We start from the raw sequence: 23,599 nt of genomic DNA on the forward strand, positions 1-23,599 counted from the left end.
AAGAGTAGGCAATGCCCTGTACGTCTTATCATCTAGAAGAAAAAGGAAGAGCGGGGCAATGGAAACAACTGAACGACAAACGGAAGGGCAGATTCAAACACCACGCAGGCCAATCTAGTTACTGTTAGTAAACACACAATATATAGTAAAACCCCACTCTCAGGCCACTTCAGCACAAAGGCACCTCCAATTAAGGCCACTGGTATAGTCACCTTCAGCATGAAGGCCGTCCCTGTATTCAGTATCAAGGCCACCCTCTGCAATCACTGGTGTATTAACCCTATTCTCCACCAATAACAATGATAACAAACAGGCTCTTAGAGCAAAATCCTTTTAAACGCTAGCCTTTGCAATATTAGGTTGTTGCCCTCATTAGTTTAAAAGGAGGCAATACCCAGGCAGGCAGACAGGCAGGTAGGCAAACAGGCAGACAGGCACGCAGGCAGGCAGGTCTTGTGGAAATTGCTTATCTGCAGATGCATACCAGTACCTCAATAAACATGACAAGCGCTTTCATCCTTCAAAGCCCACCTTGAAGATTGACTTTTCAAAGATATTTTTACTTCACACCATCATGTCGATAACCAATCAAAGGCATTATAAGGCTGATATCTGGGTCATCTGCAAGTGCCTTGATGTTTACTGGTTAGAGCTAGCTTTTTTACAGGCCAGGCTAAAATACTTCAGTTTTGTTTCTTTGTTTACATGGAGCGGATATGCTGTTTACAGCAACAGCTGCACCTCCTGAATCTCCCCTCCACTGAACTTACTCAATATTCTGACCTGTGAGAGGGATGAGCCAGTGGAGGTGCTACCGGAAACAACCCCCCTCCCCCCCACCCCCTTATCCACAGGGCAGTTCCAATTTCACACTGCTGCACTGTCTAAACTTGGGGTGACCAATCACAGTCCTGGAGGGCCATTCCACTAAAATGAGATAATGTAACAGTTTTTCACGCTCAAAGGTGCTACTCAGTAACATGTACACTACTGTCTTACACAAGCAGCCTTGTGATCTCCAGCAGCAGCACAGAAAATGATATAGGAAACACATGGGTTATATAACAGTAAAAAACGTCCAACCGAAAGAAGGCACTGTTCTTTACATTTCTAAGGTGGAGGAGTCTCTGTCAAGTCACATTGTGGTCGGGGTTAACAGGGGAGTACGTCGATAAGTAACTGGCTTTGCTTTAACAGCTCCCAGTGTTCCTGAGGCACGTGCCGGCTACCAGTTCTAACAGTTTTTTGGCACACTAGTAGTCATGGCAGCGAAAGGGTACAGTGTAGGAGAACGAGTTGAAAAGCAGGTATTCCCCTTGTGTTTAAAAGGACGCTTTCATTTTTACATCATGTGGTTCTGTTAATATGCATATTATTTGCACACTGTACCTTGTGACCTACATTCTTAGAAAACATGTGCAAACAAGTCCATGCAGTGATCTTTTTACTGAAATGAATAACATTAAGTTACTGCAGACGTGTTTTAAACAAGAGTCACATTACTGAACATTGTTATTTTGTATTATTAAAAGTGCATGTAAAAGCGTCACGTTTATATAGGGGCACGAACCCAAAATACGACTGTCTTGTCACATATCTATATATATTAGTTATTTCTGTTTAAATCTATCAATGTGTTTGTGATGTAATTTACTACATAGTTAATGATGTAACGATCTACTATTCCTTTCTATTTAAACCTTCAGGCATCATAGTATTGAGTCTATTTATCCATTTATTTTCCTTTATTCTTCTGTATTGTACATCTAATTTTATTTCTTCTTAAACTACAAATTGTAGGTCATTCATGGTATGTTCATTTTTTGTAAAGTGTTGAACTACTGGTTAATTTACTTTATTTCTTATGTTTCATAGGTGATTCTGTATTCTTTTATATAAAGCTGTACCTGTCTCTCCTACATATTTTATTTGTTACATTTTTGGCAAAATATATCATAAACAAGGTTGTTAGTTTTGCATGACTGAATACCTATTTTCTCTATTTGCAATTTCACCCACCAACTGGGTAGACTTAGGCATTTTTACTCCATAGCCAGCTGGGCTTGTGATAACTAGCTGGTATCACGCTTGGCTGTCATAACACTGTGGTGCTTCATCAGCTCCCAGGAACTCTACAAGCAATGCCAGACATTTTATTTCTGTTACCCCACAGGAGTTTATAACAAAGCCTGAGATTAAATCTAGTGTACGGCAGTCTAACTCATGTTTCAGAACATGTTAGACTGGCGTACTATGCTGGACCATGCAGGACTGTCCAAGTCTGCCATCTCCAGATCACCAACAAGTAAAATATCTGGCATCAGAAAATCACACAGACTATCTGGACCCACACACTGACTCCCAGTGAATTTCTATTCCACATTGTGCCGTGATGAGTCCTGGTCCTACATATTGCTGCAGATATTGTCTCAACATCCCACAGACCTATCTTGAGGCCCTTGAGCGTTCAGTTCTTTGGGATGTCATGGAATGTTTGTATGTGAAAGTCACTTTACAACTCCAGAAGGTAAAAACACAGCACCTGTGGCTTCTTTAGTTTCTCCTAGTGCTAACAAGGGCAGTTTCCTTAGCACACCTTGCACTGTACACAATTCATCAAGCTAAAAAGCCTACAACCTGTACAAATTCTGGTTTTAGAAATATGCAACGTGACCAAACTTTCCAGCACAGACGTGAAACCAATGCAAATGTAGTGAAACAGGAAAAACTGGGAGAACACATATCCCAGAACTGGTATAAGAGAAAAGAGACTAATTTTTCTGAATCAGAACAAATTGCTTTCCACTTTAATTGTGCCATGACCTGCTAATCCTCCTTTGAGCTCAATTGCACTCGTGACAGATACATAAACCAAAAGGGCATGCCAGCCTCCTGATGCATAGCAACCGCAACTGTGTATTGTCGTTATTTGCATAGCAATTGCTTGTTGCTGTAGTGCCAATCTGAGTTCAAGTACATGTTCCCTCTGTTTTTACTAGCAGTGACAACTGAGTGTGTAAACGGTGTACACAATGAAAAGCTTGAGGCCTGTGGTAGCTTGTCAACTGACACAGAATAGACAGTGCATTCATTCCTGGATGCTACCTCCACAGCAGATGGGAATCCATAAGAGCCAGTGATGGTGACAGCAGGACCCAGGGGACTGGTGTTCATGTTGCTAATGCTAATAATGATCTAATGATTTTTTTTGTTAACACACTCTTTAAACACTCTTAGAAGGGAAATAACATGACATCAAAAAGTACCTGCACTGATGGCTTCACATTCACTTCATACACTTCATGTACCGTTGTGTTCCATGGACCTTATGAAGAATTTATAAAGTTCACAGAAGATCAGCTTGCTATGGGAAGATTCTTCCCTAAAACAGAGTACGACAGCCTGGCAGGCTAACAAAGCCAACAGAAGCACTGCCAAATAAAGACAAATGCAATTCCAAAGAAGCCACACAAAGTAACTGACACAAAAACTGGAAAAAAAAAAGTTTCTTTTTAAATTTCCAAACAGAAAAGAATGTGTTCAGATTGAGGAAGCCACATACAAGTGTCCTATTGTTTTGGACAGAGAGTTTTTGTTACCTGAGTTTGAGGTTTAAGGAAATAACAAAATTTTTCTAAACTCTTCTGTTACCACTGGGAAGCCAAATACCACTCCATTACTTTAAAGAAACCTAGACCGGACCATTTGCAGACCACAGGGTTCGTATGTGTACATATGGACATGTTACTGTGTGCTATTCTAGCAATAGCACATGCCATTTTCGCTGCCCTTGAGATACCTATGCCACTTAGTGCAGACCCATTGCATTGCCATGTAGTGCCAGTGCTGCACTGCCAGTGGAGATCAATTGTTAATGGCAAGCACACAAGCAGATTACTGAAATGTGCCAGATACTTCATCAAGCATTGTAATTGTTGTTTTTATAATTATAAGCGTCCCGTAATCTGTAACAAATACCTTGTTTGTCCTAATAACCCATTTAACTAACAGTGAATGAAACTATCACACTTACAGAAAGTACTGGACATAGTTATTGTTTTCTACAAAAAAAAAAAAAAGAGTTGAATGGATAACCACTTAAAATTGGTGCTGTACACTGAAATAAGAATTTGATAAACCACAACAATGTATGTTCAATATGAAAAAATATATAGATATCTACTGATGCAAATGAACATATCCTATTATATTTAAATTAAATATCCAATTTCGATCAGAAGTGCTGGAGCTTGAAATATTCATTTTGTATAGCTAGAAAATGGAATATTAAAAAAGTTAGAGCCCCCCCCCCCCACCCCAACTTTTGGACAAGCATATTCTAGACCTACTTTAATTTTTAGTTACCATGGAAACCTGTGCTCAGAATGTTCCCAACAGGATCACACAGCTATTTAAATTGGGTTTACAACAAGAGGGAATATTGCACCGTTATGATGGGTTTTGTTAACTTTCAAAACTGCAAGGAAGAGTGAGACAGAGATACTTCATTAACTGTTTGCTTGCACGTCTATAAGGTTGGCAGCACCTCATTTGGCTGTAGAGGAATTCAAAACATTATGGGCGTGCACATTCTGCGTCAAACCAGAGGTGTTTCTTACAAGGAAATCAAGAGTCAATCAATTCAAAACAACAGCAATTCTTCAGCTTTGTAGGATGCAGTTTAGTATTTAAATTGATCTCGTCTTAGCAATGAATCCGGGGGTTGTGTTTTAGCTTGTAGCCTGGTTATTATGAAATTTGGACCAGTGTTAAATAACTGTAGGGGCTTATAAGGTTAAAAGCTTGACTCCGTCGTACTGGGGTCCAGTCTACAGTCCAAGAGACAAAACAAAAGAGAGTCCGATTACGCAGATTCTCTAGTAATGCAATACAAGCACACCTGTTTAGACTGGCCTCAGTCAAACAGCTTTGATAAACTAATGGATTGACATCAAGAAGGCAGGACTAGACTGTATGGCAAGCAAAGCAGAGCAATGTGCTGCAACCCTACCTTTCAACGGGGCAGCAGAATTAAGACAATATTAAATTTGCCATCCAACCCCCAAGCTTAGTAATACATCAACTATAATCCATTTACTACCACAATTCAAATGAATGAGTGGGACATTTGAGTGTTCTTTATTTTATCCCAAAAAATAACTGACACGTCTGATATTGCATGGAATTCTGTCCCAGTTGTAGGAGAGGCTGTCCCTAATGCCTAACTCGGCCCCTTTGGCTGATGCTTTGAAAGACAAATGGATCCAGACAGCACAGGAGGAGACCTTCCAATATCCCATAGCCTCTAGGGCATGCCCAAGCACTTACAGCTGCAAGTGACCAATCCCTGGGTAGACTTTTATAAGAGAATTCCTCTTGCCTGACGTTTAAGGCTAATCTTGAGTTGAACTGCTTTTCGAGGAATTTTCATTAGCCTTGTGTAGGGTCAATTGTGCTCTGTAACCATGGCAAACCAAGCAGAGGAAGGGCTTAATGAGATACACATGTGTTTCATTCAGATTCTGCTCGGCAAACAAGGCTATTGCAGAAAATATTATGAGAACAGAGTGTGTATGTTAGCGCACATCGCAGCGGGAAGCTGTACTAAACGCAACCTCGCCTGTCGACTGCTTGGCCGTTGATGGCTAGTTATTCTCCTGCCTCACCACTAAAGCCTTACAGTACGGTGGGTTGTGTCGCTATAGATTAACATGAAGATAATGTGGAATTAAGCCATGTGTAACAGGCTGGCTGAATCACTGGACCAGCAGAATTACGTTTCAGCACAGGGGTGTGCACTTTTATTACAAATACAATCTAAATAAACGAGATACAAACAAACAGTCTTCTTAACAAAGACATGCGCACATGGTACAATAGCAACACTACATGCATCCTAGCCCTGAACTCAAACACATGAGCACATGGTAGCAACACTACATGCATCCTACCCCTGAACTCAAACACATGAGCACATGGTACAATAGCAACACTACATGCATCCTAGCCCTGAACTCAAACACATGAGCACATGGTAGCAACACTACATGAATCCTAGCCCTGAACTCAAACACATGAGCACATGGTACAATAGCAACACTACATGCATCCTAGCCCTGAACTCAAACACATGAGCACATGGTAGCAACACTACATGAATCCTAGCCCTGAACTCAAACACATGAGCACATGGTACAGTAGCAACACTACATGCATCCTAGCCCTGAACTCAAACACATGAGCACATGGTAGCAACACTACATGAATCCTAGCCCTGAACTCAAACACATGAGCACATGGTACAGTAGCAACACTACATGCATCCTAGCCCTGAACTCAAACACATGAGCACATGGTACAGTAGCAACACTACATGCATCCTAGCCCTGAACTCAAACACATGAGCACATGGTACAGTAGCAACACTACATGAATCCTAGCCCTGAACTCGATTTATACATGTGGCCCGTCTAATCAGCAATCAACTGAACCTGACCACATGCACCTGTATTTCATGAGCTGGGGCTGTTAACCCCTTCTCAGCCAAATCAACTAAACAGCCTGCAATTATTAGTGTGCAGGGCCTTCACTGTGTTTGTCATTTACATGCACAATCAAGCACCAAACATATTTTAGTTTATCCTTTCTTACTCTGGTCACACTGCCAAAAAACTTTTTCTTATTTTGAAGTGACCAAGATACAGTTAATATGCTATACTACCAATACAGCTAGAAAACTACCTGTATTTCCATATGCTTTGTAAGCCACTCTGAAAGGGCCAGATACCTGGTGACAGGGACTAACTCCCTGTATGCTGCACAGGTCAATATAGCTTGTATCTATCTGAATTTAAACAAGATTGAAATTATACCCACAATGTAAGCAAGGGAAAAACATTTATGAGGGAAGGCAAGAGACTCAATCCGCTCCCTTGCGTCTCTGCATCATCCAACTAGGCTAACTTTTGCAACAGGAAGGAAGTTGTGTGACAGGCAGCTCGTTAAAGGCTCAGTGAGGGAGCAGCTCTTCCTGGAGCAGTCTGACAGGAGCACCGCACCCCAGAGGAAGAGAGACAGACAGGGGTCTTCAATCACTGCTGTGTCAAACACTGCAGAGACTCTGCTGGCCACACAGCCACCAGCATCCTTCCAGCTACACAGGATTACTGCTCCTGCGGTTTTACAATGATAAACAGTGAATTTACATGAGGGTTGCGGCTGTTTGGGAAATGCGTTCGATGTCACACCTTGGTGTAGGTTTGTCCAGGAGAACATCCCCCAGAGCTGCCTATCTGGATGACCATGTGCACTATATATATATAAAAAACCTAACTGTAGAAAGCCACAGAAAGATAGAAACAGCAACTCCCTTGGATAAATCCGGCTCTGCACTCAATTTGTCGATAAACATATTTTTATTTTCAGATTACAAAAGTCAGCAAGCTATAATGTTAACGCGTTTTGACAGTTTGTCTTCATCAGAACATTGTAAAACACCTATGTTTCCAACATTTTAAAGACTTAAAAGCCGAGACCACACCTTATATTATTTTCAACAGGTGATTATAATTACATCATGATAAAGGCACTTAAGATGTTGAAAATAATGATTTATTAACTGACCATTGACTGAATGACTTGACTGGGTACTAATTGTTAAACTATTGATATAAGTTGTGGTCTCGGCTTTTAAGCAGAAACAGTCAGTGTGACGAAGCAGGCCAGGGCTGAGCTTGAGGTTCCCACTGTGATAGTCAGCGCTACAAGCAAATAAGGCATCCCTTTTGCTATTTGCACAGTACCTCAGCCTGCTGCACTGAGACCATTTCCGAAAATCAAGGGTTCAAATTGGTCTTTATTTGTCTTTGTAGGACAGATAATTACATTCAGCATTAATTATGTAACATGTTAGGTATGCAATAACACACTAGGATGCGTTAGGCATGTTTAAGGTGCCACTGTCACTTAATTCAGGTTCTCCAGAGCGTGCTCAATACAGAAGTACTGCAGGGGTACTCTCCCACCTCATCAATGCCAGAGCTTTCCCAAATCCCCATTGATTGAGCATTATAACCGATGAGCATTATAAACGGGGGAGGAGGTGGGGGGCACCGCGGGACACATAACAACACACATCTGACTAAAATAAAAAATAAAATAACTCCCTCTCTATAATGCACATATAGTGAAGCAACAATGTAACTTTCCGTGAATTAACCTTGCATAAAGCACCATGTAATCAACGCTATATTTTTTACCAAAAAAAAAAAAAGGTAACATTCCCACTCGTGGATCATTTTAATTAGCAGTTTTTAAACTATAAATAGCCTGGCTAAACGGCGGTTGGGAGTTCAGTTCGAAGCGACAGACAAGCAAACCAAGTGCGAGAAGGAGAGCGGGTCGGGAGAGGGGAAAAAGGAATGGGCTCGCCCCAGGTTTGGCTGCCAGAGTGGGGCTGAAGCGAAGCTGAAGCATCTTGTCTCCTGGAGAAAGCTGCAGCTCCTCTCGCAGCAAAAAAGTAAATACATTACTAAAGATAACCACGTAATGGGCCTAATATTTATTAAGTTATAAAACAAATGCTGAATAAGATGTCTGTGTTATAAAGTGCCAGCACAGCTTTTCTTCAGTTCAGATACTGAATCAAAAGGGAGAGACAGAAACGGAAGTTGGACTGAGAAGTAGTTTACAGTTTAATCAACACCGGTACTGTATTTACTGTAGAAATATTGCATGAATCACTAGTATAGGGAATTGGGGGACATGCTGTAGGAGCATTATATCCAAGGCGCGTTATAATCAAGAGCCTCATAGCGAGGGAGCACTGTATAAAAAGATCTCTATTGAATACCAAGTGATTCAGAAAGCATGCAATTCTTTTCGAGGGACCTCTCCCATTAAATGAAGTTAATCAATGTATTTCCTCAGTCTGTGCTGCAGCCATGAGAACGATCACAGCCAATGAGCACACCAAATGAAAAAGCAAGAGAGACAGGAGATAATAACCAGAGAAGCAAGCTTCATCTCGACACTGTCGACAGCACAGGAAACACTGCAGGTAAGAGCTAATTGAGGGCAGTCTTCTGGGTATTAGAAAACACATTACAGTACCACCAGTCAGGATCAATAACATACTGAGGCTACCATTAGCCCCACTGGCTTAATGTTTTAGCCACTTGTAAACCATTTATCATCATGTTGTGTTATTACATTCTAATCATTCCCTATAAAATAAATGGCTGCAATAATAACACTACTACTACGACTACTACTACTACTAATACTAATACTAATACTACTAATAATAATACTAATAATAATACTACCAATAAAACCTTGGTTATTGGGCACTGCCATAGTATCCCTCTTTTTTACTGTACAACCAAGCCATGCGGCTGACGTAGCATGCAGATGATGCAGTATTAAGAGGCCCTGAGTTTGAGAATGGCGGATCCAGAGGTTATGGTTGTGTTTTCCTTCGTTTTTGTTCTTTGTTTTTGTATTGAGTGATGCAATGTAATGACGGAAATCATTCACCCTGCCCCTGGCCCTGCTCGGCTCCAAGTCAGATTCAGATATGTTGTGAGTTTCACGGTATGGTTCTTGCTCTGCTCGACAAATAGCCAGTGGTCAAACCACCCAGGGCCTGGGGCCTGGGGGCCTCACAGCTCGGATGTGCCAGTGGAAAAGGGGTAATAGATGACATGCAGGTTAATCAGAGCTCCGCTTCTCAAGGTGTGTGTTTCTCCACCGTTCCCATAGGACTGCAGTGCAGTGAGAGAATACCTGTCTACAGCACCTTGCCATCATGGCAGCTCATTCTCCTTCTTCTTCTCTTTCTAAGTTTACTAAGCTGTCATAAACGCTGTGTGAACCAGCAGCCTGGTCTAGCCCGCAGTAAGCAAACAGTTCCTCCCGATCATCCCTCGAGCTGCAGTGATTTTCCAGAACTGGAGGAGCTTGTGTTCAAACTGTTCCCTCGCCCACACTGTGGTTGGAATAAACAGCCTCAGTTCTGTATCCTGTTTCCTATTATTGCTGTGTAGAGCTCCTCAAGGCTACAGCACCACTTGAGCCTGATTCAATTACATGAGAAACACTACAACTGGACCCTATTCCCAAGGCCTGTTTCACTAGTGCAGTGATTGAATCTCGATTCAATAAAACATCATCTACTGACAATCAGTCAGCCTGTAAAACAGAAAATGCAGTATATAACCATTTAAGATGTGTAACTAAAAATGAAACAATAAAAACAAATAGATTAGGTTAATGTCACTACAATAGTTATTTTTCATCAGAAACTCTCGTATGCTTAAATAATTGGTATTTGTACAATAGTATATTGTATGTACACATACGATATGGGATTTGACACCTCCTTATGATCCATTTACATATGAAGCATATAAGAAACTTTCATACATAATTCAAATACAGTAAAAGTTTTAATATGAATAATTGATTAAAGCTTTCATATATGAAATAAATCATATAGAGTAGGAATAAGTAACACCCAAAAGGGCGATGGCCAGAGCTTTTTATTTCTGTGATAAAGCTGTCATCTCCTGAAGCAATGGCCACAGGGGCCTGGCCCTTCACCCTTCCCCTGGTAAACTAGCCCATGCAATTACTCAGCTTCCATAGATGCCCTCCCCCCAAATTGACACCTGTCATAGAAAGGGTCGCAGGTGGAACCCTTCTCTACTCTTTCATTTTATCTAACCAGCACACAGGTTAATGACCCACAATAACTTTTCCACCCAAATAAATGGGATTAATTTCCTTGTGGCTTTGGTTCCTGTGCATCAGCAATGCACTCGCTACAAGGTACATATAACCAATAATTGACCGAGATACAGACAGGTTTGTTACTAATCCACTGAGCCAACAACAACCCCATTCTGTTATCTGATAATCTGATCAGTCATCATTTGATCCCTGATTTGCTCAGTTTTTCCGTGCTTACTGTGGCAGATTGTAGGATACTGTTTACAGTAAGTACAGTTGACTGCTTGTGTAACTTCTCTTTACATTTTGCAATTCATGTAAAAGGAATGCGCCTGTGATTATTTGCACAGCAAATCAAAATGATCTGAATTAGTTCCTCTTGCAAGACTCTGGGGCAGCAGTGTGGAGTAGTGGTTAGGGCTCTGGACTCTTGACCGGAGGGTCGTGGGTTCAATCCCAGGTGGGGGACACTGCTTCTGTACCCTTGAGCAAGGTACTTTTCCTGGATTGATCCAGTAAAAACCCAACTGTATAAATGGGTAATTGTATGTAAAAAAAAATTGTAAGTTGCCCTGGATAAGGGCGTCTGCTAATAAATAAATAATAAAAGACACCTGAGGGACAACCGTTACATTTATACCCATGGTGCCTGACTTACAAGTTTTAGTATTAAACATTGCTAGTTTAAAATACCTGCCAGGTATATTCAATCCTCTCTGTCTGGACTGCTTGCAGCTCAACATAAAGGCAAATCAACTCCACGTTGCACATACCGCACAGCCAATAGAACCAAATGCTTTTGAAATTTAACCCTTCTGCTGGCTCCTAATGAACACACTGCAGACCTATACAGAGTCCCTCCTCCATGACAAGGTAGCCGCTTGGCAATGCTGGTTTGGCTCTTTCCATCTGAGCTGTTTGACTGCAGCTACAACAATTGAATTGATGCTTCAAGCTTCAATCTTGTAAAAACCTGTTTTATCAACCTCTGATACGCGCACTGGGGTTGAGGAAGTGGTTTATACAAGCGATGAATTACAGATGTAAAGCATCCAAAGCTACCACTGTTATATAGGCTCAAAGGCATTATTAAGTGCTGAAAAGAGTTGCCAAGCTATTCAAATGTTGTGTTAGTTCTGGCACTGTAAAAGCCCTGGGGGTTTATTGTGAAGCATATTACATTTGCTTATAGTATGCAATCATTTAAGCTGATAAAGCACACTAGCTAGTCTTTCTTTCTTTCCCACTGTGGCAAAGTGGTTAACACTTTGCAGGTGCAGGTGATAAATAAACCGACAGACAGTTATAATCCAGGTGCAATGGTGTTTAATGGTTTGTAATCCAATTACCTGATGGCGTAACAACAGTAAATAATAAACAATGTTATCAGGCAATACAGCGGCGTGTATTGCTCTGTTTAAATAATAAACAGTCCTGTTCTTATTCACCCCCACATAACACAAACACAAGTCCACAGTGCGTGCTCTAGTGCTCGTAGTGAATATACAGTGAATATGAGTGACACAAAGAACCGTGATGTTGATCCGGGTTTAGTGCTGGCCTTTGGCAACAGCTCCGGATAGTGTTAGCTGTCTAAACAATAACAAACAGTATTTTTAGACAAGACAAAACAAACAAAACACTCATGATTAACAGCACAGGGTTCTCCTTTTGGTTCAAAGTTTAACCATTCACAAAAGAAAAGATCACCTCACTACGTCCCCTTAATATACCGTCAACCATGAACCCTTGGTTAATGAGCACACCCGCTTCTCCAATCCGCGGATTCCACACCGTTAACCTTCTGGGTCAATGATTTAGTCTACTGTAGCTCAGTGCCCTTTCTAGTCCACGGTACTCTGTTCCCTTTACTCAGCACCCTCACAGGTCGGGAAGGAGATCTAACACCAAGAATCATTCGATCTCTGTCACAGCCACATTGTTCTTTAACTAAATATATTGGGCAATAAAATAAAATGGTTGCCATGGTAATGCTAACTGCATTGCACATATTTACTGTCAGAAAAAAAAGCAATATCGCTTCTAATCCTCTAAAATCTCACAGCTGGTAATATGAATGTTGAAAGATATTACTGCACCTTGGCTTACTGGGAGCTGCACACATTTATTTATGCTTTACTGGGAACAAGAGCCGCTTCAAAATACACAGAATTAAAAAAATGTCACAAATTTGAAAATATACAAACATACAATCTGCAAATAACATTTTAATGTTCTTTTGGCAATTTTTATTTCAAGTGAATTTGCCCTGGAGATGAATAATTAATATAAAGAAAGTATTAGTTCATAATCTTCTCTGGAATCCTGACTTTTACTCTAGTTCCCATTAAGCTGTTAAAAAACATCCATGAATCAGCATTGGATGATACATGGAGCATGGAGGAGTACTAAGAGTCACTTATCCAGCATCTTAGAGAAGAGATGGCCAACCCCAGGTCAGGCGCCATATACTGTTCTTCAAGTCTTTTAATCTAGCCCCCCGGACCTCCGAGTAATGATGCATCTGACAAGCTAAATCAACAGGCAACCAGTCCATACTGAGCAAGGAGACTGGTAAAAACCAGCCCAAAACCACTGGCATACTGAGCAAAGAGACCGGTAAAACCCAGTGCAAAACCAGTCCATACTGAGCAAAGAGACTGGTAAAACCCAGTGCAAAACCAGTCCATACTAAGCAAAGAGACCAGTAAACCCCAGTGCAAAACTAGTCCATACTGAGCAAGGAGACTGGTAAAAACCAGCCCAAAACCACTGGCATACTGAGCAAAGAGACCGGTAAAACCCAGTGCAAAACCAGTCCATATTGAGCAAAGAGACCGGTGAAAACCAGTGCAAAACCACCAGCATACTGAGCAAAGAGACTGGTAAAACCAGCCCAAAATCACTGGCATACTGAGCAAAGGGACTGGTAAAAACCAGTGCAAAACCAGTCCATACGGAGCAAGGAGACTGGTAAAAACCAGTGCAAAACCACTGGCATACTGAGTAAAGAGTGGTAAAAACCAGTGCAAAACCAGTCCATACTGAGCAAGGAGACTGATAAAAACCACAACAAAACCACTGGCATACTGAGCAAAGGGACTGGTAAATGATGGATGTTAAGCATGAGAGGACAACAGATTGATTTTGGTTCAGGGGTTCGGAGTTTGTGGTTACAATAAGTGTAACGTTTTAACTACAGGGTGCATAAAGTGAATGGAAAGGGTTTTTTACCAGCGGGGGTTATGGAGCTGCTTCAGCTCTGAGTGTGACTTCTGGCCGAATCAATCATACAGGCTCCTGTTGCTGTTGTTTGTTTATCTGAACTGTATTGTGTCGTGTTATCGCAGGATACCAGGATTTGGAATCTGTCAGAAAGATTCCGCTTGTCATATAATAAACAGATGCCTATGTGCTTACACTACACTTTCTAGTTGTCTGTTTGCTCAGTTAGACAAGCTGCAAGCTCAGCAACAGCCCTTGTGTGAGTTGACTTGAACAGTTTTCTGTTCCCATTAAAACAATGAAGTGGTTAAATAGCCCTATTATTCAAAATGATGAGTTACATCAGTTGTGTTTGGTGAGCTCACACCACTGTACAGAAAGCTAACATTGAACCTCTCTATATATACTCTCACCATGTGGGCAGAGGTACAGATTTAGTGTAGCCATTAGTCACTCATGAAGTGAGAACAAACTATAATTCATACTGCATGCCACAATTGCATGACTGACTGCTCTTTATTAATCAAACACTGGTTAGCAACAAGAGCTTTTGAAAGGATAGGATACATATATTAATCTATAACATTAAGTCTAACAAACGCCAATAACATTATATATATATATATATATATATATATATATATATATATATATATATATATATATATATATATACATATATATATATATAAGGGTGTCACAGCTCTAGGGTCCTGGGTTCAATTCCGGCCTCAGGGGTCTGTCTGTGTGGAGTTTGCATGTTCTCCCCATGTTTGCGTGGGTTTTCTCCAGGTCCCACAGTCCAAAGACATGCTGGCTAGATGGATTGGCCTCTCTGAGTTGCCCTGCGATGGACTGGCGTCCCATCCAGGGTGTAGTCCTGCCTTGCACCCTGTGTCTGCCAGGTTAGGCTCTGGCTCACCGTGACCCTCTAGGATTAAGTGGTTACAGATAGTGGATGGATGGAATATATATATATATATATATATATATATATATATATATATATATATATATATATATATATACACTGCTGTGCAAATGTCTTAGACATGTTGCATTTTTCTACTCTGATACATTATGAGCAACAACAATTTACTCAAAGCCTCCACTGGTGTTTTCTACTAGTATAACAATCTTGACTTGCATAAAGAAGGAAAAACATTGCGTGAAATAGCTCGCATCACTTGATTTTCAAGGTGTGTTATCCAAAGCATAATCAACAAGCACAGAGAAACATCATCTGCAATTGACAAACCCTGGATTGGAAGACCCAAAACGCTGTCTAACAAGGATGAGCAATACTTGAAGATGATATCTTTAAGGAATAGAAAGAAGACAAGCGCTGAATTGACAACAGAACTGGTAGAAGGCACAGGTGTCGTTGTCCATCCATCAACAGTCCAAAGCACCTTTGACCATTGTTCCACAGTCCAATTTTAGCCATTTAGTCAATATTTTAGCCATTTAGTCTTGTTCCCCTTTCTTAACAGAGGTATTCTTACTGTATTCTTAACACATCCTTCAAGTCCTGATTTCAAGAGTGACCTTCGTACTGTTGATTTGATGGACAACAACACCTGTGCCTTCTGCCAGTTCTGTTGACAACCTCAGGGTGTTCGACACTTTGTGCTTTAATTAGGCATCTTAAGGAACTTCTAAAATGTCTCATGCATTTACCATATGTGGCTACGTGTTCCTTCTCTCTTACTATTTTAAATGAATTGCAATTTTCACATTGCACAAGCCAGTGAGTCACTGTTTCTCCTCCCTTATACCCTGTACCAAGGAATTGATATTCCTGCCACTCAGTTCAGATAAAACCCACTCACTTCATTCACACCTCACTTTCATGCCCCCTTTCTCTTACTGCGGCTGCAAAACTGCCTGCCTTTCACATCTCCTCCTGCCCCTTGGCACAGGCAGGGAAGAGAGCCCTCGTTCACGGTATACAGCAGTCTTCTAGATTATATTGCTGGCCCTTCTGGGACACATGTTCCCTATTTATAAGCTCATTATAAAATTGCTGCTGGATTCCTCCAAGTAGCTTTGGGTGTCTTTGAAAGAAACAAAACACTAATGCAGTCATGCAAAGACCTCATTAAACACCTTCAAATAAGGGATATCTGAAGGAACTAGGAAAATACCCTTAAATGACTGATAAAAACTCCTATCGCTGCAGCTGCACTCTAGTATTGACCACTGCTTGACAGCTCATTTATTATAATAAAGAATAATAAAATCATTTAAAAAAATAAAATCATTTTCACCTGAAAGTGGCAAGTGCTGCAGATTGTAATTCTCCCTGAGCTAGAGAACAAAAACCAATGCAGTCAAAGCCTAAGCTGCACCATCCACTGTGATGAAGCTGCTGTCAAAGTGACTGCTCTGAAAAGCTGCACTGAAAAGGTGAGAAGTATCCTGATGAACATCAGCTCACAGCAGTGGTAGCCTGGCTGAGCCTTTTATGTGATTCTCAGAGGCTAACTCTTACAGAGGCTACCATTAGGTATTATAGTTCAAACCAGCCTTTTATTAGGGTTTAAGCTATTGGGAGTCTCCAGGGATGGCTGAGGTATTTGTAAGTAGATAATATCTAGTATAATGCACAAGAAGACCTTTGGTTTATGAGCCATCACAGATGCAGTTTATCTTGACTGTGAGAGATTCTCAGTTTCAGAGAGGAGTTATGTTTTTTAAGCACTGTGCCAGGAAGCTAATGCGTTCAGGAAGAACCTTTTCCTCATCATTGGGTCTGATCTAATTATCGAAGAAGCGCACTAATCAAAAGCCATGGTTCAATAAACCATCTGCAGTGCTTCAAAAAACTCAGAGAAATATTGAAACACTTCTCAGCTCTGCTGAACCTTTTAAGCAAATATTGGACACAATAAAAATGAGCTGCGCTTATGATAACATGACTAGAGTGCAGCTGCAGCGATAGGAGTTTTTATCAGTCGTTTAAGGGTATTTTCCTAGTTCCTACTGATATCCCTTATTTGCAGGTGTTTAATGAGGTCTTTGCATGACTGCAGCAGTGTTTTGCTTCTTTCAAAGACACCCAAAGCTACTTGGAGGAATCCAGCAGCAATATTATAATGAGCTTATAAATAGGGAACATGTGTCCCAGAAGGACCAGCAATATAGTCTGTGACACAACCCAGTGCTTAATCCCTTATAAAAGTTTCCCCACAGTAGGAACACAGCAAAATGTACTAAAGCACAGTGAAAGCATGGTAATGCATAGGTAAGCATTGTAAAGCACAGAGAGATACGGTAAAGTGTATTAAAAAAAACATGGCAAACCAGGCTAAACTACAGTAAATGCACTGTAACCATAGGGTAAAGCATGGTAAAGAACAACAATACTGTGTTAAACTTTTATAAGAGATTGTGACAGAGACAGTAAGATTTTCGGTGATAAATCTCTCTCCTGACCTGTGAGGTTGCTGCGTAAATGGAACAGAGTGCCCTGGACTGGATGGCTAGACAATTAATTCCCAGGGTTAGACGGAAGTCGGTCATCTAGAAAGGGGGCGGAGCTACAATACACTAAATCAGCGATGGCGAACCTATGGCACGCGTGCCCAGAGTGGCACGCAGAGTCGTATTTGTTGGCACGCCGAGTGAGCAGCTATCTGCTTTTTTTTTTTTTTTTTTTTTTTTCTGCACGCCCTCTGATTGGCACTTTGGAAAGCCAGTCAGTTTGATTTGCAAGGACGGCCCCGCCCCCAGTAATTAAGCAGTGCTAACTGTAGGCGTTATAATCTACACGTTCATGGTTGGCTGTTTATGCTGCTGAGCTGCTTTATTCAAGTACCCTGGGAACAAAAAGCTGATCAAAAACAGTAAGTCTGTCCCATGGAGGATCAAATGTAATTGTGGTCAGCTATGGATGTGTCAGCGGGACACGCGGGGAGGAAGGGATCGTTAGCCTGATGCTCGTAGCATTTTACTGACCGTCATCTCCTGTACTAAATGGAGAAATGGCCACAATCTTTCATACTTTACACTTGGGGTCGGGGGTCTGCGAGCCTAAAATACGTTGAAATTACATAACCAAGCACTTTCGGCTTACGTCTTTTCTAAAAAGATGTACAGCTTTTCGCACACATGTTAACGTGCAGTGCAAGGTCTGCAGGTGTCACTGGCGGCAACACGTGTATTTCTTGTGCGTTGAACTTTAAAGCAAATGTCCCACGCAGTTTTGATTGTCAAACCTTTCCCTTGTCATACATACCGGAAATATATTTCACTGTCACATACTCGTATCTCAAATTATGTATTCTTTGTTTGATGTACTGTTTTTTTGTTTTTTAAATACTATCTTAATTACGGGTCATACTGTGGTATGTTACCCCTCTTCATACAGTGGGGAAAAGCAGGTTGTAAATTCTCAAAAAACAATCGTCTCAAAATAAATTATGCCTCTGATATGTAGAGTACATTTGTGGATACTCCTTTTTTTTTCAAGGTAGTTTGACACCACAGAAATCTTTTTCTAATAAGTATGTTATCTGCTACTCTTTTAAATATTTATTTTACAAAATGTAAAAAAGTAGATATGTTTTATGTAAGTAAATATACAGTTGGAAAAAAATGACGGTACAGTGGTAATGGCTGCCACTGTGTGCAACTGCAAACAAAAAAACAAAACAATTATGGCCAGGGTTACTGGTGCAGCGCGCCAATTGAGCAAACGTCTTATATTTATTGTATGATGCACTGTGATTGTTGCTTTTACTGATGTTTAGCATTATAATTCTAAACTTAATACGTCATGAAATTTGATTTATGTATTTTACTGTAGTTTAGCAATATAATATTCAAATTATGTATTTATTGTATGATGCACTGTTATTCTTTTACAAGCTGTGAAGTGTTTTGAGATGATGTTCCACTATGAAAGGCGCTATATAAAATTAAGATTGATCTTACTTGAATAAGGATCAAAGAGTCATTGTCCAAAATATATAGAGGGGCATATGCAAAAGTTGATGGGTCTCTGTGAGGTGCACTATCACTATTGCTTTTTATGTCTGTAAATTTACAAAAAAATATAATATAATCTGTGAGCAAAAATGGATCTAGCGACGGAAAGAACATGCATATTCATAATTATTCACGTTTTGTCTGAATTTAATCAGTCTTGCTGCCTCACTTTGCCTCCCACTGGTCTGCAGCGAAGTAGTCTTCCACTGCCTTCTACCACAGCCACGCTCCCCGTCTGCAGTGTCCAGCAAGAACAGCAGTGGGATGGGGTTGAAGAGAGAGAGAGTGTATGTTTGGTCTGGCAGTTATGATGGGGATGGGGATATGGATGGGATGGGGGGAGGGGATGTGGTGGGCAATATTAACTGTGGCCATGTTTTGTTAGGTATGGCACCCAGCAAATATCTGCAATAGTGGGATAGCTGTTCATGCTGAAAGCTGCTGTTGTATAGAGACCTCTTCTGGGGAGATAGTAAGACAACCTGTTTCAGCGTGCTTCTATGAACCACGGGTTGAAAAAATGTCAGCGGATATTCAGCAGCAGAAGTCCCATTAGTCATAGGAATGTAAATATTATTCCTCCACACCTGCTCTCCAGACGAGAGGGGGAGGGGGGTTCAGGGTTTGGGGAGGTTGCGAGGGGATGAGGGCGGATGGAGGGGTTCTGTCCTAGTTCATGTAATGTTCTTGATTATTTTGTATTGTGGATTGCTGTTTTTTTGGTATGTTTGCTTAATAAAAACTTAATTACAAAAAAGGAAAGTAAATATTGTTTTAAAATTACCGTTTAGCCGCCATATAACCTTTTACACCCCTAATTAATCATTGGCACCCTTGGCACTTAGTGACGTATATTTAAAAAAAAAATCCAACTTTGGGCACTCCAGCTAAAAAAGGTTTGCCATCCCTGCACTAAATCATCGACCTGGAAGGGAAACGACGTGGCAGCTGCGGATTGGAGGAGCGGTTGCACTAGTTAACCAAGGGGTCATGATTGACGGTACAAAAGGGGGCGTAGCGAAGTGATCTGTTCCTTATTATGGTTAAACGCTACACCGGAAGGAGACCTGTACTGTAATCATGAGCTGTCGCTAAAGGCCAGCACTAAACCTGGACAACACTGCACCTTGTTCATAAATAACTGTATTTACAGAACTCTGCTGCCCACCTGGTGTTCTCTCTGCCTCGCTTCGCCCATGCTACTCCACTACTCCGCTCGCTCCACTGGCTCCCGATCACCGCTCGCATCCAGTTCAAGACTCTTGTACTAGCCTACAGATGTCTTGACCAGACTGCACCCAGCTACCTCCAGACCCTCATCTCTCCCTACACCCCCACTCGACCTCTTCTCTCCGCCTGCACTAGAAGACTGGCCCTACCTCTGCTACGCTCCCCTGCCTCCAGAGCCCGCTCCTTCTCCAGCCTTGTTCCGCAGTGGTGGAATGACCTTCCTACAGATGTCAGGACTGCCCAGTCCCTGACCACATTCCGGCGCCACCTTAAGACTCACCTCTTCACCTGTAGAACTCCTCTGTTTGTATCCTGGGACACTATCACCCTTCATGTAAATGTGCTTTATTTTGCTCTTATCTGCCCCCTATTTTACTGCATTTAACCTGTACTTCAGAATACTGTAATCTGCCAAGTGTTTAACCTGCAGTATTTTGTACTTAATCATATCCTGATGTAACTATCACTATTTAATCATATCCTGATGTAACTATCACTATTATCTGCTGTATTATTGAATTGTGGTTTGTCACACTTGTACTTTGCTTGAACAAAAGTTATTGTATTTCTTGCTCTTATTGTATTACTTGTATTGTAACACTTGAAATGTATTTGCTTGCGATTGTAAGTCGCCCTGGATAAGGGAGTCTGCTAAGAAATAAATAATTATAATAATATAAAAGGCTCCCACTCTGGCTGGATTCGAATCCCCTCCACAAGCACAGTGCATTTTCACAGTGTAATCAGAGCCCTATGCAGAGGTTCGATCAACACCCTGCTGTATCTTGCGCACTAAATCAAAGCTGGCAAAATCCAATATAAATATGGCCCTTCGATTTATCTTTTTAATTTGATAAAACGTTCTAATAAAAACGATGTGGTGGAACTTCCGTCAGCAGACAGATTATTGTCTTCTGTTACCCCACCGGATCCTTACCAAGCCCCACCCACACCTCCATGTTTACCCGAAGTGATAATGCACTGTAAGTAATGTATTTGTCTCACTGGGTGCGTTAAGTAAGTGAGCGGCTCAGTAAAAGAATCAACTTCACGCCTCGCTCAGTTCCGCTCCCGCTGAGCCGCTCAGAGCGCGCCTGAGCATTTTTCATCAGTGATCAGAGTGAGCGGACGGAATGGCCACCTGCAGGAAACAAGTGGAGATGACAGGCAGGATTGCCAAATACGTTTGTCAAGAACGATGAACTGGTTGTCGATTTATGAAGTTATGTATTAAATTGGCTAAATAAGATGGTAAGAATTGTTGTTTTCAAATTTGTATCATTTAATTTAATTTTTTTTAATGTAGAGCTGTTTTATAGTTATTAATGTGTTATTATTAGGCTTGTAGTATTAATATTATTCATCACTTTCATTATTAATGTCGGTATTGTCGGTATTAAACACAGCCAGATATGAGGTTCTGTCCAAACAGAGCGCCGAACTCAGCGAGGTACAGCAGGGGACAGTAACTTCACACGGGGCCATTTTATCAACCATCACCTCAGAAACACAAACAAGCAAATAATTATTACTCGCCATTTTTAAAAGTCGCTCGGTGCTCTTGTGGAGCAGAGCGTGAAGTCATTTAAATCTGCTCAGTGTGCTTTCTGAGCGTTCTCACTCTGAGCGGCTCACTTACTTAACGCGCCCACTGTATGTACCCAGCTCAACAGAATACATTCTCTTGTTGCTAGGCAATCCCTTAATGTGACGGAAAGGCTGGAGTAATATGAATAATGTATTTGCATGATCTAATCAGCTGGAAATGTTTCCTGGATGAGTGTTTCACACTGATGATAGAGGGTTAGGGTTTGACCCATTGGTCTTCTTATTGAAAGGCAGTGACAGAGAGTGGCCCTCATGGTACACTGGAAGGATTTTACTGTATAGGAATATTGCTAGAAGCCGTACACCTTGCGTTTGCTGATGTAGACAAACTCAGTGTACGCCTGTCTGGTCTCTCTGAGACAGAACATTACTCATCTGGACTTGCAGAAAGATGTTGGTACTGTACTCCAGTGTCTTCTCTAACAGCAAGGCTTGGAAGACACAACGGGGTATGACAACTATGTAACTGCTCCAGTCCTATTTATTGTAACACATTCCAATGTTTGGCTGTAAGTGGATATGCGTCATCAATAAAAACCAACTCGGGGGGGATCCATATTAGGGTCTTTTTTGTTATTTCTTCTGTTTATAAAATGCCCCCCACCCCGCTGCCCTCCCTCAGTTTCATGAATGCTGATGGCACTCATAATCACACTCACACTCCTGCAGATAATTGCTGCAGCAGTCACAGTGTCGTCTGTCTCTGAGCGATTGAGCTTGTGGATGTAGTGCCTTTGACAGCGATTACAGTGTTATTTTATAAACCGCATTGGTCCACTTTCTTAGATTAAGGTCTGGTCTAGGAGGTATTCTGAATTGAGCACTGGCTTAAGAGCTGTAATCAAGACATGACAACCTGACATACAAAGAACTTGTTTGTGATCGTAGCTCCAGACTGTGCAGTCTGGGGTGAGATGTGTAAACACTGCACACTGAACAGTCTGGGGTGAGATGCTTACTGTGGAATCTCAGTCTTATAGACCAGGCACACACTGCTTACTGTGGACTCTCAGTCTTATAGACCAGACACACACTGCTTACTGTGGAATCTCATTCTTATAGACCAGACACACACTGCTTACTGTGGAATCTCAGTCTTATAGACCAGGCACACACTGCTTACTGTGGAATCTCAGTCTTATAGACCAGACACACACTGCTTACTGTGGAATCTCAGTCTTATAGACCAGACACACACTGCTTACTGTGGAATCTCAGTCTTATAGACCAGACACACACTGCTTACTGTGGAATCTCAGTCTTATAGACCAGACACACACTGCTTACTGTGGAATCTCAGTCTTATAGACCAGACACACACTGCTTACTGTGGAATCTCAGTCATATAGACCAGACACACACTGCTTACTGTGGAATCTCAGTCTTATAGACCAGACACACACTGCTTACTGTGGAATCTCAGTCTTATAGACCAGACACACACTGCTTACTGTGGAATCTCATTCTTATAGACCAGACACACACTGCTTACTGTGGAATCTCAGTCTTATAGACCAGACACACACTGCTTACTGTGGAATCTCAGTCTTATAGACCAGACACACACTGCTTACTGTGGAATCTCATTCTTATAGACCAGACACACACTGCTTACTGTGGAATCTCATTCTTATAGACCAGACACACACTGCTTACTGTGGACTCTCAGTCTTATAGACCAGGCACACACTGCTTACTGTGGACTCTCAGTCTTATAGACCAGGCACACACTGCTTACTGTGGAATCTCATTCTTATAGACCAGACACACACTGCTTACTGTGGAATCTCAGTCTTATAGACCAGACACACAC

General features: G+C 41.3%; 1 protein-coding gene across 1 annotated transcript in view; it reads right to left on the bottom strand.

Annotated features, from left to right (window-relative positions):
* The window catches only part of LOC117402476 (tetratricopeptide repeat protein 7A-like), a 110,965-nt gene that overhangs the window by 4,757 nt on the left and 82,609 nt on the right, over nucleotides 1-23,599 (bottom strand). The window lies entirely within an intron of this gene.

The sequence above is a fragment of the Acipenser ruthenus genome, chromosome 5 (genome assembly GCF_902713425.1).
Source record: "Acipenser ruthenus chromosome 5, fAciRut3.2 maternal haplotype, whole genome shotgun sequence".
Lineage (NCBI taxonomy): Eukaryota > Metazoa > Chordata > Actinopteri > Acipenseriformes > Acipenseridae > Acipenser > Acipenser ruthenus.